We start from the raw sequence: 11361 nt of genomic DNA, 5'->3' as shown, positions 1-11361 counted from the left end.
GCTGGAGAAGGAGGGGCAATCTCCTCCTGTACCAGTCAGATCTGATTTGACTGTACACACACAAAATAATAAAATAAAATTTAAAAAAATAAATAATATTTCTCTTCCCCAAGTCACAAAAATTCACTGAAATGCCTGGGGAGCTTTAGCTGTACACTGAATACAAAAGACCATTTTTATGCACTTAGATCAGTTCATACTGGGGTCCTCCTGGACCTCACCACTTCTCAGCTTATTGGCTGCCTCCATTTCAAGACCATAGAGAAATAGATAAACCAGTAATAAAACCAGAGATCACTTCTGGCTCATGATGTCACCATAGAAGTGTTTTATTTTTTCCAAATTCTTTTCCCCCTCTTTTCTTTTTACTATTATTTTGGTGAAAGTTTACAAAGCTTATTTTTTTCCCAACCAATTATTCCTGTACATCTTGTTCAAAAGCATTTATTTCAATGCACACAGTGTCTGATCATCTATTAATTCCATGTTGTCTTTCCCTTTACCCATATTAACAGGTATTGATTATCTATGGTTGTTACATGCCCAAGACTCATAGCAACCTATGCACAGCAGCTCTGAAGCCAGCTCTGTCCTGAGCCAGTCTCACTGAATCCAACACACCTACCCCCATTGACCCAGTTACTGTATCAATCTATTTCATCCGGGGACTTCCTCTCCTGCACTTCCCCTCCATCCTTCCAAATATGATGTTCTTCTCCAAGTGTCAGTCCCTCCTGGCCACATGCCCAGAGTACGTGAGATGAAGCTTCAAAATTCTAGACTCCAAGGAGAAACTTGTCTTCACCCTCTCCAAGACAGATTTATTTGTTTTCTTGGCCGTCCATTGTATGTTCAAGACTCTTCTCCAGCATCACAACTCAAAGGCATCAATTCTTCTGCTGTCATCCTTAGTCAATGTCCAGCTCTCTGATGCATAGCAAGTAACTGCGAAGACCACGGCTGTAAATCACACAGGAGGAGATTGTTCTCCCTCAGAGCCGCTGGTGGGTTTGAACCATGTGCCTTTGAATTAGCAGCTAAATGAGTTACCACTACAATATGAGAGTTGAATTCAGAAAACCCTCTGCTTTATTTTTTTTCTTTTTGTGGTAAATGAACATGACTTTCTTTTCCACCCTTCTGAACAGTCATATCAACTTGATTCACCCCTCACTTTTCACCACATTCACCTCTCTAACCTGTATATTTTCTCCATAATCAGGACCTAATCATAGACAGGCATATTTATTTATTAAACTTTTTATTTGAGGTGTGAGTGAAAGTTTGCAGAGTAAATTGGTTCTCCATTTAATAAACCAAACACATTATGTTTTATAACATTGATTACAATGCCTACATTATAACAGCACTCTTCCCACTCTGTCACTGTGTTTACCATTTGTCCTTCTTTTCTGTCCTACCTGTCTTCTGAGCTCTATCCCTGGACAGATACTGTCTTTTTGATCTTATATGGTTGATGGTTCTAAGGACTGTGTTTCTCTCTTGTTATTGATCATTTTAAGTTGTTCTCATTTTGTAAAGGTCCTGAGCTCTCAGCTCCAGAAACTCTTTCCCTCAGGGTTGCTTGCTCTTTTTCAATCACACAAAAATGCATGGCTTTTTCTGTATTTTTTCCCAAGTCTAGTATTGTATGGATTGGATAAATATTGAACTACTTGATATTTTCTTTTTTGAAGAGTTTTCTATATCATGCTAGTCACAAAGAGACAATACTGTGTTTCAGAGAAATATTTGTTATGAAATATTCTTTTTTTAAAATTGCAGTTATTTTTTAAAAATAATTTTAATGAACATTTACAGAGATTTTGTATTTCCAGTCATTCATTGCTGCACTTCTCTCCCTGCCCAGCTCTCCACCCCCACCCCCCATTCGCTCCTCTCTTTCAAAAGTAAAAAAAACACTCCCTCCCTGGTACACAATCCCCCCACAACCCTCCCACCATCCCAAGTACATTCCACTATGCAACCTTAATTGTGGACTCTTGTGATAACCATAATACACTATCATACATCACATTTAGATTATTCTCTCCCTCATCTGTTTCAGTGCAGTATACACAATTTATCCAGTTTTTCTCAGTCTTACCCCAACCCTGATATCAGTCCCGTTTTACAGCAGTGGCATCATGCAATATTTGTCCTTTTGCAACTGAGATATTGCACTCAGTATAATGTCCTCCAGGCTCACCCATTTTGAATAATATTGTATGAGTTCCTTGTTTTTCAATGCAGCATAGTAGGAAAATTTAACAGAACAGCAAGCAACAAATGCCGGCGAGGTTGTGGAGAAACTGGAACCCTATTCACTGTTTGTGGGAGTGTAAAATGGTGAAACCACTGTGGAAGGTGGTATGGCACTTTCTCAAAAGGTTGCAAATAGAGATACCATTTGATCCAGCAATTCCACTACTGGGAATATATCCCAAAGAGACCATAACTGACATCCAAGCATATAGATGCACACCCATGTTTAATCGTGGCTTTGTTCACAATAACAAGGAGTTGGAAACAACCCAGGTATCCATCAACAAACAAATGGATACAGAAATATAGATTCTGATGATTTCTATTAACTAATTAGTAACAAGTCTGGTTATGCCTAGCTCCTAGGGTGTTGTAAAGCTAACTGAAAGGCCATGCCACTCTGGTGATTCGAAGGTGCCGGTAGCTCTGAGAGAGAAAGATAAGCAATCTCCTCCCATGGGATATTCCGCCTTAGAAACCCAAAGGAGAGTTAGCTATGAGTCAGTTCCAACTTGTTGTAGATATGTGTTGTTGAGCCTCCTTCTCAAGACTCTTCTCCAGCACCACCACCCAAAGGATAACTTCCGTTATCCTTAGTCATTGATTCAGGTCATGGTCTTCACTGGACAATGACTAAGTTCCAACTTAGCAGCAAGTTTTTTGAATCAGAAAAAGAAGATTGATGGGGAAATGGACAGTAATGTTAGAGTCTGAGTTTGACATAGAAGGCCTCAGATTTCAACCACAAGCTTTAAGAGTCAATACGTAATATAGCTTCACTCTGGAAGAACATATAACTTACTATTCCAAACCTTCACTTCATCCTCATGACAGCCTCCACGTCGTCGTCTCGGGATGCCATTGACTACATGTACTAGTTGTGTCCAACATCAATAGAAATAACCAAACATCGCCAGTCCTTAACGCAGACCTCCTTTTATCCTCCTTCCCTAAGGAACAAATACCAAAATCACTACAATCCCAGTGACTTCCAAGCCCAATGTGACTGTTGTATGAAAGACGACAGGAAAAGAAATGAACATTTAAGGACTCCCAGGCAAAAATGTTCTCACAAGATTGCTAAATGCAGGAGTAAGTAAGAGCTTGAACTGCAGACTCAGCGGCCCACTGCAGATTGTATAAAGACTAGTTATACAAATATTTGCTTAAAGAATTCAGAACCCCACAATGGCCAGAAGGGTTGACTTACCACAAGTGCGATGTAATAACTGCTAATATACTACCTCCTAATGCCATTTCCACAGTAACTTCTAAAACATGCTGCTTATACCTGGGATCATAATTTCTGATTCTTAGCTTGGTTGCGGAAGGAGAACTTCACAGACTTAACTGCAAAGAGATTTCTGTAACTAAGATTTCTGAGTGCGTAGGCCCAGAGGCCTGTTTTTCTCAAGGTGTTTGATTATGGCTCATATGTTTTCATGTTTTGTCCCAGTTTCCTCTTCCTTGTTCTTATAGTTGTTAGGTATTATCTAGAGCACATACAGATATGTATGTAGACATGTCATCAGACAAATTTATTTGCTCAAGAGTATAGTCTCATTTGCCTTCTTATATGGACAGATGTATAAGTAAAATATACATGCATTAGAATTTTTCGACGGTTGCTTTATAAAAATGACATCATATTCTACATATTTTCCTGCACTATAAGCTGCCCAAACAAGATTCTTCCCATTAACCAGCTTTGTAATAAAATAATCACTTCTCTTCTTGCCTCAAAAGAAACCAGGGCTTTTATTTGGGATGGGAGGTTCCAGGGTGTTAAACCTAAGTTTTGGGGTAACAGTATGCTAAAAAAAAATCCTTGTTCTTTGTCAGTATACTCTGCAGACTGTATCTGTGGGGGAAAAGCTCAAAAGTGGGATTCTAGATCAATGGGTGTATGAGTATGTGTCTGTGTATGTAATTTTTATAAATCATCCTTTCCAGAAAAAAGTATATAATATTTCATATTTCCACAAATAATGAATAAGAAGAATATCTGGCCCTCCGTTTTGCTTACTAATTCAAATAGTCTTTTTGTTGTTGTTTTTTTTCTGTCTCCATCTTTTTTTATACATCAGAGAGCTGGACAATGACTAAGGATGACAGAAGAAGAATTGATGCCTCCTTCAAATTGTGGTGCTGGAGAAGAGTATTGAACATACCATGGACCACTAAGAAAACAAATAAGTCTGTCCTGGAGAGGGTGAAACCAAGTTCCTCCTTGGAGGTGAGGATTTTGAAGCTCCGTCTCACATACTTTGGCGAGTGACCAGGAGAGAGTGGTCCCTGTAGAATGACATCATGCTCAGAAGGGTAGAGGGACAGCACAGGAGAGGAAGAGCCTAGATGTGATGGATTGATACAGTGACTGGGGCAATGGGTGTTGATGTGTCAGAATTAGTGAGACTGGTTCAGTACAGGGCAGGCTTCAGAGATGCTGTACATAGGCTTGCTATGAGTCTCAGGTGACTTGATGGCCCATAGCAACAACAACATTCTTCTTTTTCTACTTTCTTTGCTAGAAGCTGTCAGATTTTCTGGATTTGTTGTTGCTGTGTGTGCTGTAAAGTCAGTTTAGACTCAGGCCCTGGATACAGAGTAGAACAGCCCCACATGACTTCCTGCTCTCTAGCGTTCAAGGTAGCAAATTGTCTTTCTCCTGAAGAGCTGCTGAGTGGGTTCAAACTGCCCACCGTTCACATAGCAGCCAAGTGTTTAACCATTGCTCTGCTCTTCTTTCTAGGTATGTACAAATTAATTTACCTCACTGTTCTGCAAACTCCCCTAACAGCTTCACCCCAGAAAAGTCTCTCCCCAGCTGGCATGCAGTGGTGTTTTGGGAACTCCACTTCCCACCCTAGAGCTCCTCTCCTCACCCTCTGTCAAACTCAAGCTCCCAGGCTCCTCCTGTCTATCAGCTCTGCAGGAGCAGGATGCAGGTGTGGACAGCAGCTCAGAATTCTGCTCTTTATTCCACAGAGTGAATACGCTCCATCCTGAACGGAATTTGTTCTGCTTCTGCAGGGTGGAAAACGCATGACCTGTGGACCAGCAGGAGTGGAAAACACATGACCTGTGGGCCAGATGTAGCCTTCAGAAATGTTTTATTTGGTCCGCACAGTGGTTTCTAAAAGTCTGGATTAGTTGACAACATTTAAAAATTTGAGTTCAAATAAAAATCTGTGGTTTTTGCTCCCCCTTGAAATCCTGTTGTCTTTATATCAGTGGATGACCAAGTCTTTAACCATCGCCCTGCCAGCTGCTGCATTGGTTCAACCCATAGCAGTTCTGCATTGGATTTCCAAGCTTTACAGGAGCAACTGCCTATCTTTCGCCCTCAGAATGGCTGGTGGATTTAAACCTCTAAACTTTTGGATAGCAGCCTAGTAAGTTACATACTATATTATCAAGGTTTCCTGTTCAAACATTTTTAAAAATAAACTGTGGCTTAGAAGTGGATGTTTTCATGAACACATTTAAATAACAAGATCTAGACATCTAATAACACAAAATTCAAACTCTGTTGTTATTGGAGTTATTCCAATTCACAGCAACTTTGTAAGACAGACAGAGTCAAGCTGCCCCACAGGGCTTCCCAGGCTGTGGTCTTCATGAAAACAGAAACTTTCAGCTTTCTCCTGAGGAGTGGATGGTGAGTTCATACTGCCAAACTTTCTCTTTGTAAACCCAACTTACTACTGTTCAATTGGAGCCAACTCATAGCTGACCCTTCAGCAGGTTTTCAGAGGCTGCAAATCACACAGGAGGAGTTTGCCCATTCTTCCCAGGGAGTGTTTAGTGGACTCGAACTGCGTGCCTCTGAGTTGGCAGAGCAATGCCCTGCTCCCTAGGCCACCAGAGTTCCCTTTCTGTTAGCAATTAAACACTCAGTTACTACATTATTGGGGCTCCTTCAGCTATCTAGTAACTACTGTAATTAGCAGTAGTAGTTATTACCAAGCAGTGATGCCCGTGGTGGTAATTTGATAGATCTGCAACTACTATAACATGGCATGAAAATACCTGTGTTTTCTGCTGGTGACAGTCCCTGCTAAATTCACGAATATTATGAGCACTACAGGTGTGCGTTGCCTACCTTCATGCTGAATATTACATTCTGATTGGAGGTGGTGGTTGTTGTTAAATGCCATCGAGTCATAGGTGACTCATAGGAACCCTATGAACTTACTTCGTTTCTCCAAGTTCGTAGAGAACTATGAACTATTTCCTAAGTGGATGCCACTCCTGCTTCCAAGCTTGTTTTAACTGAGGAGCTCCACCAAACACTGTCTGCCACGAGTGACCAATATCGCATTTGGCACATCAGGGTCACAGTGTTCAGCATCACAGCAATCATGAATTACCTCTGTACAGCAAATTGACAGAGCAGTGCTATACCACCTAGAAGAATATTTGACCAAAAACAATTCGAATTAAATTGAAACAATTAAAGTTGGAGGTTAATAATGAAAATAAATATGCTACCTTTTTCTCATCCAAACACGCAGACTCTCCCCAGGCTTATGAATCTCAGGTCAAGAACTTTGCTTCTAGGATAATTCTCACCACAATTACCAAGAAAAACCAGCCTCAGAGAAAAAGATCCCAGCCCTGGGTGTTCTCACTCAGGAGAGCATTTGGTTGTAAACTGGATCACCTTCCCTGGACTGCACTTTGGCATCACAAGCCAAGAATCTCAAAAATGTGCATCTGCTCTCAGCCGGCAATTCTACTTCTAGGAGTTTATCCTAAAGAAACAAAGATGTCGCCAAAAATGTGAGTGTGAGGATATTTATCACAGCCTGCTTTTGGAGAGCTTGAAGCTTAAACAATTTAGGGAGCCTCTTTAACAAAAATTACAAAGTTATGAATCCGAACTTGCTCGAGCCATCCCGGGCATTTGGGAAGGGCCTATATAAACCAAAGTTCTGCGCCAAGTCCTTCATCCGCTTCATGTTAAGTTCACCCAACCATAGCATTGTTAATCATGGTATAAAACTGGAAACGACCTGCATCTTTTCACAACTGGGAATTGGTAGGATAAGTTACAAATTGTTTATGCAAGGTAAGATATGATATGAATGCAAAAGAGTGTTTATTGACCTGGAAAGACACTCAGAAGAATATAGGATTAAGTGGGGGAAACCAAGCTATTGAATTTCCCATGGACTGCCAAAAGAACAAGTCAATCTGTTTTAGAGGATGTGCAACCAGGTTGCTCCTTAAATGAAAGGATGGTAAAATGTTTTCTCAAATCTTTGGGGCATGTTGTCAGGAGGACCAATCTTTGAAAGAAGATAGCATGCTGGAAGAGATCTGTAACAACTATAACATGTGGTTAGGTAGAGGGGTCAGCAAAAGAATGGGATTCTCAACTAGATAAATGGATTGTTACAGTGGCTGGAACAATGGGATTGAGCATGGCAGGGATTGTGAGGAGGACACAGGATAGGACAAGGTTCAGATCTGTTGTTCATAGTGTTGCTCTAAGCCATAGTCAATGAAGTCACACAGAACTTTACAGTCTCAAGATTTTAGAAGTATTCCACCAGGCAGAGACTGATGTCCTCACTCATCACCTATCTCCAGACCTAAAACAAGAACGGATCAGAGAAGAGACTTTCCATGGGGTCAGTAGTCAAGGTGCTGAACTTCATACCACACACCCCCATATATCACATGGCTCAGGCAAGTCTGCCAAAGTTTCCTTGGCACTGGAGGGCCCAGAGCCTGAGTCCATTATCTCCTTGGAAAAATCGAAAGATGAGAGGCAGGGCGGGGGCTGCAGTGGGAAAGCTCTGTACTTCCAGAGCTTGGCAACCAAAGAGACAAATGTTTCCTGTGGGACCCAATGAACATAGAGCAAAGTATCTTCACATGAGTCATCCTGAAAGCCCACGACCAAAAGTCTACCCTCCAGGTTAAAGGACCCCAAGCAGGACCCCTTAACCTACATGGTCAGCGAGGGGTATATCATCCATCAAGTCCAGGAACTAGTTCAAGGGGATCGAAGAAAGAATCTTAACATAACATAGAAAGTGTCTATTCTAAGAAAGCAGGGACCAGAGTTGGGGCATCACCCACCAGAGACGTTCAGAGCAGACCCTGCCTCTGCCTTTACTGCCCCTTCTTCTCCCTAAACCCTGAACCCAACGCCAAGATTCAGAACGAAAAGAGACAGACAATTCGTGTCCCTTCCCTAAGCTCAAGTTTCTGATTCCACCAAGAGCTATAGGGACAAAAGGAGATACGTCAAACTGAATGAGAAGTTCTAGTCTTGATACACAGTAAAAGTCACTCTTAATACTACGCACTTCTGCCTTTTCTATGAAGAAGCGCTGAAAGCGAAGAAGGAAGAAGCCGCTGCCCTTCCTCAAACTGAAACCAAAGCAAAGGCATAAAAGGCCAAGAAGGCAGTCCTGAATGCCATCCACAACCACACAAAAAATGAAGATCTGCACATCACCCACCTTCTGGTGGCCTAAGGCATTGAGACTCTGAAGGCTGTCCAAGAACTCCGAAAAGAGGACCTCCAGGAGAAACAAGCTTGAACACCATGCCCTCATCAAGTGTCCCCTGACACTGAGTCAGCCAAGAAGAAGATAGAAGATAACACACTTGTGTTCATTGTGGATGTCAAGGCAAACAAGCACCAAATCAAACAAGCTGTAAAGAAGCTCTATGGCATTGATGTGGCCTAGGTTAACACCTTGACCAGGCCTGATGGAGAGAAAAAGGCTTATGTTCTACTTGCTCTTAACTATGATACTGTAGATATTGTCAACAAAATTGAGATTGTCTAAACTGAGTCCAGCTGGCTAATTCTAAATATAAATTTTTTGCACAAAAAATGCACTTCTATGAGTTTTAATATTTACATACAGCCATATAACCACCATCACAATGAAGATATATTACTTTAAAAAGTTCACTTGCACCCTTTTATAATCAACTACTTTATCCATGCCTAGAATATCATTGTTGTTATGTGTTGTCGAGTCTACTCAAACTCATAGCGACCTTACGTATAACAGCCCTAAACTGTGCTCTATCCCTTGCAAATCTTACTGTCTCTGACATACCTACCCCTATTACCCCAGTCACTGAATCAATCCACCTCATAGAGGGTCTTCCTCTCTTGTGCTGTCTCTCCACCCTCCCAAGCATGACATCCCTCTCTGAGGACTGGTCCTTCCTTATAGCATGTCCAAAGTAGGTCAGATGAAGCTTCAGAATCCTTGCCTCCAAGGAACAGCCTGGTCTCACCCTCTCTAGGAAAAACCTGTTTGTTCTCCTTATAGTTCATGGTATATTTAAAAATCTTCTCCACTACCACAGCTCAAAGACATCAATTCTCCTTCCATCATCCCTAGTCATTGTCCAGCTTTCTGATGCCTGGATCAGGCACATCTTAGTGTCCAGACTGACATCATTGCTCTTCAGTACTTTGGAGAGTTCTCTGACAGCAGACTTACCCCAATGCAATTTCTCTTTTAATTTCCTGGCTGCTGGTGCCAACAGTGTTGATTGTGGAGCCAAGTAAACTAAAACTGTTAACAATCTCAATCTCTTCACCATCTATCATGATGCTGCTAGTCTGCCCAGTGGTGAGAATCTTTGTTTTCTTGATTTTGAGACTCAATCCATACTGAAGGCTGCACTCCCTAACCTCCCACAGCAAGTGCTTCAAATCCTCCTCAGTTTTAGCAAGCATGGTTGTGTCATCTACATATGCAGATTGTTGATGAGTCTCCTCCAAACTTGATGCCACTCTTCTCTTCATGGAGCCCAGCCTCCCGGGTAATCTGTTCTGTATGTAGATTGAAAAGGTAAGGAAATAGTACACATCCCTGGCGTACACTCTTCCCAATTTTGAACCATTTGTTTCCTTGAATCAATTGTTTGAACCAGGTGTTTCCTGGTTCTGTTCTGACAACTGCCTCTGGTCCAAGTATAGGTTTTGGATAAGCACAATCAAGGGTTCTGGGATTCCCATTCTTCTCAGAGTCAGCCACAGTTTGTTGTGTTCCACACAGTTAAATGCCTTTGCATAGTCAATGAAAGGCAGATAGACATTCCTCTGGTATTCTCTGCTTTCTGCCAAGATCCATCTTACAATAGCTATAATATCCTTAGTACCATGGCCTCTTCTAAACTCAGCTTGCACTTCTGGCAGTTCTCTGTTGATGTGCTGTTCCAGTCATTTTTGGATAATCTTCAGTAGAATCTTGCTTGCATGTGGTATCAGTGACATTGTTTGATAATTTCTGCACTGGGTCAGGTCACCGTTCTTTGGGATGGGAACAAATAAAGATCTCTTCCAGTCAGTTGGGCAGGTGATTGTCCTCCAGATTTCTTGCCACAACTTGGTGAGCACATCCAGGGCAGCGTCTGTTTGTTGAAATCCATCAACTGGTATGTCATCAATTGCTGGGGTCTTGGTTTTTGCCACTTCTTTCAGTGCAGCTTGAACTTCTTCCCATGTGGCTGCAAGTATCAAAGTTCCCTTTGTGTTATTGAGTAATAGATATACTGATTAGATATACCAGCTTGCTTCCTCTTTTATCTTTTGAAGATAATCTGCACCACCACCGCAATCCCCATTTTTTGCAGTTATGAATAAAACTGCTTTAACCAAGTTTGTATGAACACAAATTTTCTTTTTTCTTATGTAAATACTTAGAAATGAGAGTGTTGGGTCAAGTGATAGGTGTCTGCTTAACTTGCTAAGGCACAGCCCCAAAGTTTCCCAAAATTTGTTCGATTTTTCATTCCTATCAGCGATATTATGGCATGTGGCCCAGAGGGACTGGTCCTTAGAGAAGGACATTATGTTCAGAAGGGTAGAGGGATAACACAGGAGAGGAAGATCCTGGATGAGATGGATTGATACAGTAACTAGGGCAATGGCAATAGGTGTGTCGGAGTCAGTGAGACTGGCTCAGGACAGGGCAGGCTTCAGAGCTGTTGGACATAGGGTTGCTATGAGTCACCAGTGACTCCACTGCACATAACAACAACAACAATAACAATATCAGCAATCTTTAAGAATTCTAAATGTTCCACATCCTTACCAGCACTAGGTAC

The 11361-nt window shown here is 41.6% G+C and overlaps 1 pseudogene; it reads left to right on the top strand.

Annotated features, from left to right (window-relative positions):
• Positions 1 to 9077, top strand: part of LOC102856804 — a 16720-nt pseudogene extending 7643 nt beyond the window's left edge.
• Positions 9078 to 11361: the final 2284 nt, after the last annotated feature.

Source organism: Elephantulus edwardii, unplaced genomic scaffold (assembly GCF_000299155.1).
Source record: "Elephantulus edwardii isolate Elephantulus edwardi_28Jun2011 unplaced genomic scaffold, EleEdw1.0 scaffold00025, whole genome shotgun sequence".
In the NCBI taxonomy this organism is placed as follows: domain Eukaryota; kingdom Metazoa; phylum Chordata; class Mammalia; order Macroscelidea; family Macroscelididae; genus Elephantulus; species Elephantulus edwardii.
Note: the sequence above shows the minus strand (reverse complement) of the source record. Positions and strands in the feature narration are given on the sequence as shown.